Source organism: Mustela nigripes, chromosome 17 (assembly GCF_022355385.1).
Source record: "Mustela nigripes isolate SB6536 chromosome 17, MUSNIG.SB6536, whole genome shotgun sequence".
Lineage (NCBI taxonomy): Eukaryota > Metazoa > Chordata > Mammalia > Carnivora > Mustelidae > Mustela > Mustela nigripes.
In genome coordinates this window covers 30833845-30844457 of record NC_081573.1, presented here as the reverse complement: position 1 = coordinate 30844457, position 10613 = coordinate 30833845, and the positions used below count along the sequence as shown (strand labels likewise).

Sequence of the window (10613 nt, the reverse complement as noted above, 5' to 3'; positions counted from 1 at the left end):
GTCACAGGTAGGGCACAATATATAGGCCCAGGAAAGACTTATGTCCAGAAAAGACCTGAGAAGACCTCAAACTTTCATGAGAGGCTGATCCCAAGGCTCAGAACTTGCCTTGCTAATTGGTGAAGGTCTTGCCCACCAGTCTGCAAAGACAGGGAGAGGTGGCTGATTTTTTTAAATACCCAATTTTAAACAACAGATCACAAGGCATACAAAGAAAAAACAAAATAAATCTCCAGACACAGTCCCTGAAAACACACAGGCATCATACTTACTTGGCAAAATCTTTAAAAGAACTGTCTTAACATCCTTTTGTAGTTCATAAGCATGATGACTGAGTATGAGCGCCTTGTCTGCCTTGAACCTTATGACCTTGGCACATTACCCATCTGAAATAAAAAAAAACAACAACAAACAAACAACCAAAAAAAAAAAAAAACTATCTTAAATAGACTCTAACAGCTAAAAGAAAACACAAAGAACTAAAAGAAATCAGGAAAACAACATGTGAACAAAATAAGCACTTGAACAAAGAGATTGAAACTATTTTAAAAGAACCAAGAGTGGGGATGCCAGGTGGTTCAGTTGGGTAAGCATCTGCCTTCAGCTAAGATTATGATCCCAGGGTCCTGGGATCGAGCCCCAAATCTGGTCTCTTGTTCAGCCGGGAGCCTGCTTCTCCCACTGCCTGCCACTCCCACTCTTGTGTACGTGCTCTCTCTCGCTCTCTGATAAATAAATAAATAAATAGATAGATAAATAAATAAAATCTTTAAAAAAAAAAAAAGAAAGAAAAGAAAAACCTAAAGGAAACTCTGAAGGTGAAAAATATAATAACTGACTCAGAACATTCACAAGAGTAGTTCAGAGCAGATACGAATAAGCAGAGCAAACAATAGCAAACTTGAAGAGGAGTCATTTGATATTATGAGTCTGGGGAGCAAAAAGAATGAAGAAATCAAGATTCAAAGGGACTTATGAGGTACCATTAAACAGGCTAATATATGCATCAAGGTGGTCTCAGAAGAAGAGGGTAAGAAAGGAGCAGAGAGATTTGAAGAAATAATGGCCCAAAAGTCCTAAATTTTAGAAAACATATGGATCTACCTATCCACAAATCTCAATAAATTTCAAGTTTATTCAAGGAAAAACATGCATGTCCTTTTGTCCAAAAATCTGACTTTAGAAGAGTTTTTCTGTAAGGAAATACAGTCATCTTGAACCTGGGTGGACAGTTAGCTACAAGTGTTTGTCACAGCCATTTTGTAGTTGTGAATAGTTGGACCAACCTATACATTCAATAATAGAAGTTTGGGTAAATAAAGCATATCTGTAAGATGAGACATTGTGCTGCCATTACAAAATGCTGACAATGTCCAGAACTGAACATAAAGAGAAAAGAAGGACTTATAAGATGCCATGTGTTATCTTATTTTTGTTACTCAAGTGTGTATATCTATTTGTGAGAGAGAATTTGGAAAGATGGCCATGAAAGAATGAAGGGTAGGTTTTGTCTGAATGCATGAGATTAAGGATGTGCTTTTGTTTTCTTCTTTCTGCTTCTATTAAAAAAAAAAAATTTAGGGACGCCTGGGTGGCTCAGTTGGTTAAGCAGCTGCCTTCAGCTCAGGTCATGATCCCAGCATCCTGGGATCGAGTCCCACATCAGGCTCCTTGCTCAGCAGGGAGCCTGCTTCTCCCTCTGCCTCTGCCTACCATTCTGTCTGCCTGTGCTTGCTCTCTCCCCCCCCCTCTCTCTCTGATAAATAAATAAAATCTTTAAAAAAAAAATTTAAAAACTGAGAATAGCTAGTACCAAAAAGACAAGAAATAACAAGCATTGGCAGGAATGTGGAGGAAAGGGAACCCTTGTACACCATTGGTGGGAATGTAAATTGGTGCAGCCATAGTGGAAAACAGTATGGAGATTGCTCTACAAATTAAAAACAGAACTACCATATGATGCAGTAATTCCACTGCTACATATTAACCCAAAGGAAAACACTAATTCAAAAAGACATGTGCATGCCTGTGTTATTGTAGCATTATTTACAATAGCCAAGGCATGGAAGCCACCGAAGTGTCCACCAATAGACGAATGGATAAAGAAGGTGTGGTTTACGTGTACAAAGGAATATTACTCAGCCATCAAAAAGAATGAGATCTTGTTGTTTGTGATAACATGAATGGACCTAGAGGGTGTTATGCTAAGTGAAATAAGTCAGACAGAGAAAGACTAATACCACACGATTTCCCTTGTATGTACAATCTGAAAACTGAAACAAATGAACAAACAGAAAAACGCAAATAGGCTTGTCAATACAGAGAACAAACTGGTGGCTTCTGGAGGGGAGGTAGAAGGAAGGAGGTGAAACAAGGGGATTCAGAGGTACCAGCTCCCAGTTATAAAATAAATAAGTCAGGGATGCCTGGATGTCTCCGTTGGTTAAGCATCTGCCTTCAGCTCAGGTCATGATTCTGGGGTCCGGGGATTGAGCCCCACATTCGGCTCAGTGGGGAGCCTGCCTCTTCCTCTCCTTCTGCCTGACACTCCCTCTGATTGTGCTCTCTCTCTCTCGCTCTCTCTCTCTGACAAATAAATAAATAAATCTTTAAAAAATAACTAAAATAGTCATGGAGTTGAAAAGTACAACATAGAGAATCTAGCCAATAATACTGTAATACGGTGACAGACAGTGACTACGCTTATCACAGTGAACTTTAAAAAATATATATATTGGATTTATAATAAGAGAGAAAATGGCTTGTTGAGGTTTTTTTTGTTTGTTTGTTTTTGTTTTTTGTTTTTTTTTTTTTAAGATTCTATTGATTTGACAAAGATCCAAGTGGGCAGTGAGGCAGGCAGAGAGAGAGGAGGAAGTAGGCTCCCCGTTGAGCAGAGAGCCCGATGTGGAACTCGATCCCAGGACCCTGGGATCATGACCTGAGCCTGAGCCGAAGGCAGAGGCTTTAACCCACTGAGCCACCCAGGCGCCCCTTGTTGTTTTTTTTTTTAATATTTTATTTTTATGACAGACAGAGATCACAAGTGCCTGTTTTAAAATTAGTCACATACCTAGGAAGTGCCAGAAGTGGGATTTGAACTGTTACTTCCCGGTAGGCCACGCCGCCTTTTATCCCAGCACCAAATGCCCTGGCTATTAAGATTCCCTTCACTTGGAACGGCCTCTTTCCCAGGGGATGCCCCCACCCCCACGATGCCCCACTGAGGGCTCCCTTCATAATTGCACGTACTCTAACAGGCATAGAGAGGATTTATTGGCTATGAAGGCCTGAAGTTTCATCATTCAGTGGGCTTTCTAGTCTCAGCTGCTAAGAGAAAACTTAGCTTTTTTTTTTTTTTTTTTTTTGCTTCTGGATGCTAAACCTCCAAACACCATTTCACCTGCAAACAAGAAAGCCACTCACCTGGAAAGCCACATGGGCTCCATGCCCTCTTCAGACCTTCTTCACTAATCATGAGTGCAAGAGCCAAGAATCGGGATGACCAAGCAGTGAAAGCTAGATGTTCTCATTTTTTAGTTTATCAAGGTGTCTTTGCAAATTTCCTCTTTAATTTGCATCATTTTCCCCTAGCATCACCTTCCCTCCCCCGGGGGGCTTTGGATATCAAACATAAACAGGAAATACGAGTCGGTCCCCTCACCTTTGCCAAAGCCTAAATGAAATCAAATAAAAAAAAGTAATAAAATAAAATGAATGATGGTCATTACCTTGCCACGGCCATTTCAGAGTAACAAGGTCTGACAAGTATTAATTCACCATGCAGCCATATACATGCCCAGATTCTATGATGCTACACTCACTCCCCAGGACTGCGGACTGAGATGTTTTCATCCAAAAGAATCTTTAGAATTCAAGTACATGAACTCTGAACTGTACGGTGTCTGCAGGAATAAAATTCCACCAGGAAAGGGATTCAGACAGAAGTCAAATGATGGATGTCTCCACTCGGAAATCTGTAGCTTTTAAAAATAAAATCAATCTCATCACAAATTCAGGAGTACTTTGCCACCAAGAGTATCAGGCAGAACCACTGGAAACTCATGCCCTCATAAAAGATGCTAAAGCCCTGAAATCATTGACTCAGGGGGTTAGCAAAGAAGTCTATTTTACAGGTGGGGACAGATGTTTTTCTAGCATGAGCTTTCAAGGTTCAAGAGAGCCCTGATGCCTACGGCAGTAGTGTTCTAGGTTAGAAAACTCAGCTTGGGTTCAACAGGCCAATAAGGGTGATCTTCCCTGGACCTGGGGTTTCCTAGGAAAGAGCTCATCTTCGGCTACTAAGGCAAAAACCACAGAGGTGTACAGTCAAGTTCCCGAAAAGAAGAAAGAATCAAGAAATGAAGGGAGCCCGGGTTTCCAGGAAGAGATTGAGGAATATAGCTGACTCTCTCTAGGACTAGTTAGGAGGTACAGGATGGAAGGAGCCAGAATCAAAACCCCAAGAGTGTAAGTTCCACCGACAAGAATGACTTTTTTATTCCTAGCAAACTAAGACCTCACGCTGAAACTTCTAAAAGGGAAAATGTAGACGTCAAAGCCATATCAAAGGAAAGCAAGAAAAAAAAAAAAAGAAAAAGAAACGGCAGGAAGGTTCATCAGACACCTAGGAGCCACCAGCCTTTCCTTTTCAGAGGTTATTAAAATGTTTGAGATACATATATATTATATTATTAGATATATAATATAATATAATATAATAATAATATATTATTAGATACATAATATAATATATATATTCATATTTCAAAATATGAGAAGAAAACCATAAAATTAAAATTAATAGAAGTTTCATTAAAATGCCTGCAAAACTTAATATTATAGCAACTTCATTAATGGCTAAGTTTAGTAGTCATAAAAATTCCGTTATATTGCAAAGCAGTTTGAAGGGTAGATATTTCTCCCCTTGCAGGAATTCCTAGGTGTACACGATGGCCAAGAATGCTCGACCATCATCAACAAAACGAGGTACTCAGAGCCAAGTCATTCCAAGGGCAAAACGACGTTTAAAGGTCTTTCTCACGGTCCTAGTGAATAGCGGAGGTGTAATGGGTGTGGTGGGAGGCAGGACGGGGTCTCAGCAGGTAAGGGGGCCTCCCCCCATGTCAAAGCAGCCCCTGCACATGGGCCACCGCAGATCCAGGGAGCCAGCAGCCAGGGGGAACGGGGTGGGGGGTGGGGCTCGGCATCATCCCCCTCAGCGCCCCCCACCCGCCAGTCCCCACCCCAGCCTGATGGCCCAAGCCCTACCCAGCTCCCTGGCTAAGCTCCCACCTCACTCTTAAGCTTCTATCCTAACAACAGCCCCAGGGCCAGACCCCTAATTGTCAGCTTCTTCTAAGTGCTAGGGAAAAAAAAAAAGAAAAAACCCTCTCCAGTCCTCCTTCCCCTCCCCAACACAAGCCCAGGGGGTCAGTCAGGTTCAAAAGGTGAAATAAATGAATCTTTACACATTATAAGGACCCAAGCAACATTCTCTGTGGCATTAGTGCCTGAAATGGCAGCTAGTAAAAGCAGGTGTGCCGGGCGCCCTGTCAGCTAATGACACTGATAAGCTTTGCCATGCCCGGTTCTGCTTCATTTCAAACAGACTGTTGGAAAAAAAAAAAAAAAAGAGGGGAAAGCCAGAGCAGAAATAATTACGGGAGCTTCCAGTGAGAGCTCAGAGAGCCTGCAGGCAGAGACCAACGGGCCTGATTTCATCCTCTTCCTTTTATTTCTAGAACCTTAAACGTTCTGCTATTATAAAAGTCATCATGTCAGCCTTCTCCCCAGCCTCTCCGCTGCCCATTTTCAAATTGTATCAATTGGTAAAGCTTTGGGGCCGAAGGATTTTCATCTTGATTTATGGTGTCTGTGCTTTAAAGACGAAGCCAGCCCCACCGACCTGATTCCAGCACGGAGCCGCCCGTCCTGGGAACGTGTTTATCATCGGATCCTCCCTGGAAGCGCGGGGAAACGGGGAAGGCTTGGCGGGTCTCTTCTTTTCCTCCAGTCTTCCTTCTCCCTCCCTCCACCTCTCTCTCTTCTTCCCTTCCTTCCTCCCGCCTTCCATACTATTCTTACTAAAGCAAACGGCAGGAGAACAGCTCCGTCATCCATCTCCAGCTCGAGTGGGTGAAGGGGAGTCTTGGATCCTGAACAGGGATTTGGGGCTGGGGCAGCCGGCTTCCGGCTTTCGGTTCTTGGGGAGACTGGTGACCTGGCTGGAACTGGTCACCAGTTCCAGTGACGCTGGCTTTGGAACTGGGGACCTGAGAAGAAAGGCAGAGCGGGGACCCCACAGAGGGGCTCTTTTAAACTACCACTTTCTAAACAAAGAAGCAACAGGGTTGGAGAACAAGGGCTGTGCTGGCCGTTTTAACCAGAGGATTGCATAAACAGTTTAAAAAACAAAAAGTAAATAAAGAAGTGCATGCCTAAATGCCCGTTTCTGCAGGTCCTCGTGCATGGGGGGAGCACTCCCAGATCGTTTTTCTAAATTGGCGAGGTGGGAGCCCCAGAGAGTGGGTTATTTAAATGTTCAGCTGGATCGTGGGAGGGCTGCCCAAGCAACATCCACGCTCCTCTCCTACATGCACCAGCCACCGGGGACTCTGGAATAAATGACCTGCTGGCTTTGTCATGCAAGAAGAGGGGCCCAGTCCCCCCTGTCACCTGCCACCCCCATGGGGGTAGCCAGCAGGAAACCAGAAGGGAGACAGGAGGCAGAGAAGGGGTCCCATGGGCACAGAGGTGGAGATGGAGCCCCCTCGGACTCCCCCCCCCCCAGGCTCTGCGGAGTGGCTTTGCAGCTGGGTGGGCTCAGGGCAGCGTGGGAAAGGCCTGAGGAAGACCCTGGTAGGAATCCCAGGGTCCGGTTCAGGGGCGGGATGGCACAGACGCAGCCTAACACGTAGATAAATGAATCAAGACACCTGTGCTGAATTTATCACCGGGGCTCCCAGGATGAACATGGCAAAGACGTATGAGGCCCTATCTCCAAATTTCCCCAGGAACGATGATGAAGGTTCCCCATGGTCTTTTTCCCTGATTCTCTCCAATTAATCTAAGTGTGCAGCTTATAGGCCTGATGACTTCCAGCTTTGCTTTTCAGGGTCTCATCAAAAATATAGATAGATAGATAGAGATGATATCGATCTATCTATCTATCTATCTATCTCACATCTTCCTGAGCGAGCCCCTTGCAAAGGCACCAACAGGACAGGTAAAACCACGTCCCCGGTCAAAATGGCGAGAAATAAATCTGTGTTGAGAGAGAGAAGGAGAAACAGAGAGAGAGAGAGAGAGAGACCGAGAGAGAGGAAAAAATGCTAATTGTACCACAGACGCTGACAGACTTGACAGAAAGTGTCTTCATTGAGAAATTGCGATCTGAAGTTCTCCCTTGTTCCTTCAGAAACAGGAGGAGAGAGGCATGGGGGAACCTGACAGGAAGTGAGGATTCGAGACTTCAAATACAAACATTATGAAAAACAAGCAACATCTGCAAACAGTAAGTACTTATTTATATTTTATGGAGTGTGTGCTTGGGATTCTGACAGGTTTTTAAACAGAGACCATATTAGGCCCATTCAGAGCGGAGAATGTCCCTTTTAAAAATGCATGACCCCCGCCGCTCGGGCAGGTCGGGCCGGGCTCGGCTGGCCTCAGGTGAGCCTTGACCCTTCCCGACCTGGTCTAACCAAACACACGTGCGGGTTGGCCATGGGACCGTTTAGGGCTCCCCTCTCAAGGTCAGCGCAGGCGGGCGCTGGAGGGTTAGTATTCAGCAGGCTTCTCCCTCAGCTGACGGAGCCGCTTTGAACTTTTCCCTTTTGAACAAATAGGACGGGAAAGAATTGCAAAGAAACAGGCGCTGAGAATCATAGAAGGGCGCTCGCCGCAAATAAATAAATAAATGGCCAGCCGTGTCCCCGGAAAATGAAAGGCACCACTCCCGGATTGCCAGTGTCTCCACGCATTTGGGGCAGATGAGAAACTTTAAAATAAAAACAATAGAATAAACCGGCGCTCTTTTTCTTCCCCCGCTCCGAAGGATGAACCCTTTATTTTTGACAACAAATAAGAGGCAGTTGGCAGGTATGGTGTGCTGTGCGCCATGAAATATTTAGCAAGGCAGTAAGGACTCCCCGGACAGCTTAAGAAAACCACGATTATATTCAGAGCGAAAGCCATGAACAAACAGAGGGGGGGAAGACAAAGAAAGATAAAGGAAGGCCTTTCATCAGGACTTCCTGTCCAATAATGCAGCCAGGCTTGATCCATATGTTTTGAGAAAAATCAAAGTGTCACAACAATCCAAAATGTCAATAGCTCCGGTAAGGAATATTGTCTAACATTTTCTATTACACTGTTCAAGAATTTGCCTCCCAGCACAATTTGGAAGAAAACACTCTTTTATTTCGAAAACGCTCAAAGAAAAGAAAGGCGAGGGGTGGGGGAGAAGGAAGCAGAGCAAGGCGCATTTCCCCGCCGTGTGTAATACAATAACGCTCTGGGCTCCCGAACCGGCCTGAAAGCCGATCCTCTGATGAAAGTGAGTTCTGCACACCTCTCCTGTGTTCCGCCCTTTCTTTGCGCCCACTCTTGCAAAGGCACTTCCTGGACGGTTGGATGTCACCGAGCCGTCTCCACGCCGCGGGAAACTGGAGAAGGTGGGCTTTCGGCTGCCTTCATATTCGGATAATCCTGCATAACAATTTCAAGGCTGCGTCTGGAAAGTTCCACGGGCCCCTCTCTGCGCTCCGCACCTGGCCCCGCTGGGGGACCCGTCTCAGGGAGGGGAGAGAGGTAAACAAACAAACAAACAAACAAAACCCACCAGACCCTGGTGTGTAAACAAATAATTTATGGCTGCCTCTTCAAAATGGAGACAAAATGCACGCACCTTGCCCTCGGCGGGGGCAGCCCTGCTGGATCCAGTTTGACAGAACTTGGGGCCGGCACCTCCTGGAGTTGCCTCCTCAACATCCTGGACGTTTTAGAAGGAAAAAAAATCAAGCACAAGTGGCCGCTGTTGGTGCCTCGTGGCGTCTTAACTAGAATGAGACAGGCCTCCGACAATCAATATTAGTGACAAATTAATCTCTGCGTATGAAGTGTTGTTAGCTTGGAGGCTGTCCCGGTGCCCGACATAATTGTCTCAATGAAGTTGAGGCCTTCATGCCCATTTGTGGGTAGTTTTCCTGGGCAGCTGCCTGTGGTTTAGCACTCTGGTTGGCCAGAGGGCTTCGGTCACATCGGAGGAAATCATAGGGTGTCCCTGTCCTTGTTCCTTTCATTCCCTCTCTGCTAGGCCTTTGTCTTTGCTTCCAAACAAACCCTTGCCAAGAGTTGAGAAGCCACCCTTCACTTGTCTCAAGGGAGGGAGAAGTCCAGGCGGGGCGGGGGGGTGGGGGGGAGAGGGCAGGCGGTGGTTGTCAACGTTTCTGCCCAAACTCAGAATTTACTAGAAACTCTTTGTAAGCACGAGGCGAGCCAGACACTCCATGTCAGGGGTTCCAAATTCTCCTTTATTTATTTATTTTTTCTTTACAAAATGGAGAGGGCACATGATGCCTCTGTGACCCCAAGATTTCTAAACGTGTCTGTGCTGGTGGTGGTGTGGGGGGTGGGGCGGGGAGGGCAGGATGTTCATATCCAGAGCTAAAATTCACCCAGTCTGCATTGGTGTTAAATATTGGGATATTTTATACCAGTTGCTGAACAGCCATTCCCTGCCAGTCCCCCTGGTGCTTGTTGTCCTGGCTTTTGCCCAGAACTCTCCTCACTTCCTTTAATTCGGCACCTAAAGGGTTAATATCTGGTACCACAAGAGGACCCACAGGACATCCCTGCCTGGTACCCATGGGCAAGGGCCACTGCCCACCACCATGGGGTATTTTGCTATAACCCTACCTTAGTTCCACCACATTCATTGCCAAGCCTGAGGTCATGCAGCCTTGCCCTTGGTCGAGTTCTTGGAGAACGCCTTCGGGAGAGCAAGGCTTTCCTGAGCGCTCCCCTCCTTGGGACCCAGTTTCCGACTGACTTCAGTCTCCCACCTGAGACATGGAGGGACCCTAGGGAACAGCACAGCAAACAGGCGAGACTCAAACGCCTCTTGCCCCAGTCACAAACAGTAAACAGCAGCAGAAATCAACACTCACCAGGGTATAATTGTCATTAGTATGTAAATTTTAAAAGCTCAGTCAAAAATATCAATACCTCCCACTTAATTTATTACTATATAAAGATGGATGGTCGTGGAGCGTAGCATCGATTTTTAGAGCCCTTAAAAAAAAAGTAAAGGCGGGGAAGAAAATCGTCAAAGACAACTTAACACAAAATGCTGTGTCTCAAAATTAATCACCGTGTCTTTTTAAACACGCACACACACTTACAAAAACACTGTACCAACAGCCCGTGCGGGTCCATCTTCTTTGATTGGCTTTTGTGAAAATGAAGAAATGAAAGAGGCCATTTCTGCAAAGAGCCCTCTCAGAATGGATTAGATGTAAAGACGGGTTAGCATTTTTACTGTATCGACAGCCGACCATTAGGCGAGCGCACTCCAGCCCCGCCACTGAGAGGAAATCGAACAGAGCAGT

The 10613-nt window shown here is 45.5% G+C and overlaps 1 long non-coding RNA gene and 1 pseudogene across 1 annotated transcript; one reads left to right on the top strand and one right to left on the bottom strand.

The window, feature by feature from the left end:
• The first annotated feature begins 303 nt into the window (after positions 1–303).
• LOC132006251 (small nucleolar RNA U13) lies at positions 304–392 on the top strand (annotated as a pseudogene).
• An 8010-nt stretch (positions 393–8402) lies between these two features.
• Positions 8403–9132, bottom strand: LOC132005502 (uncharacterized). The gene is made up of 2 exons (XR_009400815.1): positions 8912–9132; positions 8403–8712 (listed from the first exon to the last, which is right to left on the bottom strand). It is a non-coding gene; the product is annotated as an uncharacterized LOC132005502 (long non-coding RNA).
• Between the last annotated feature and the right edge of the window lie 1481 nt (positions 9133–10613).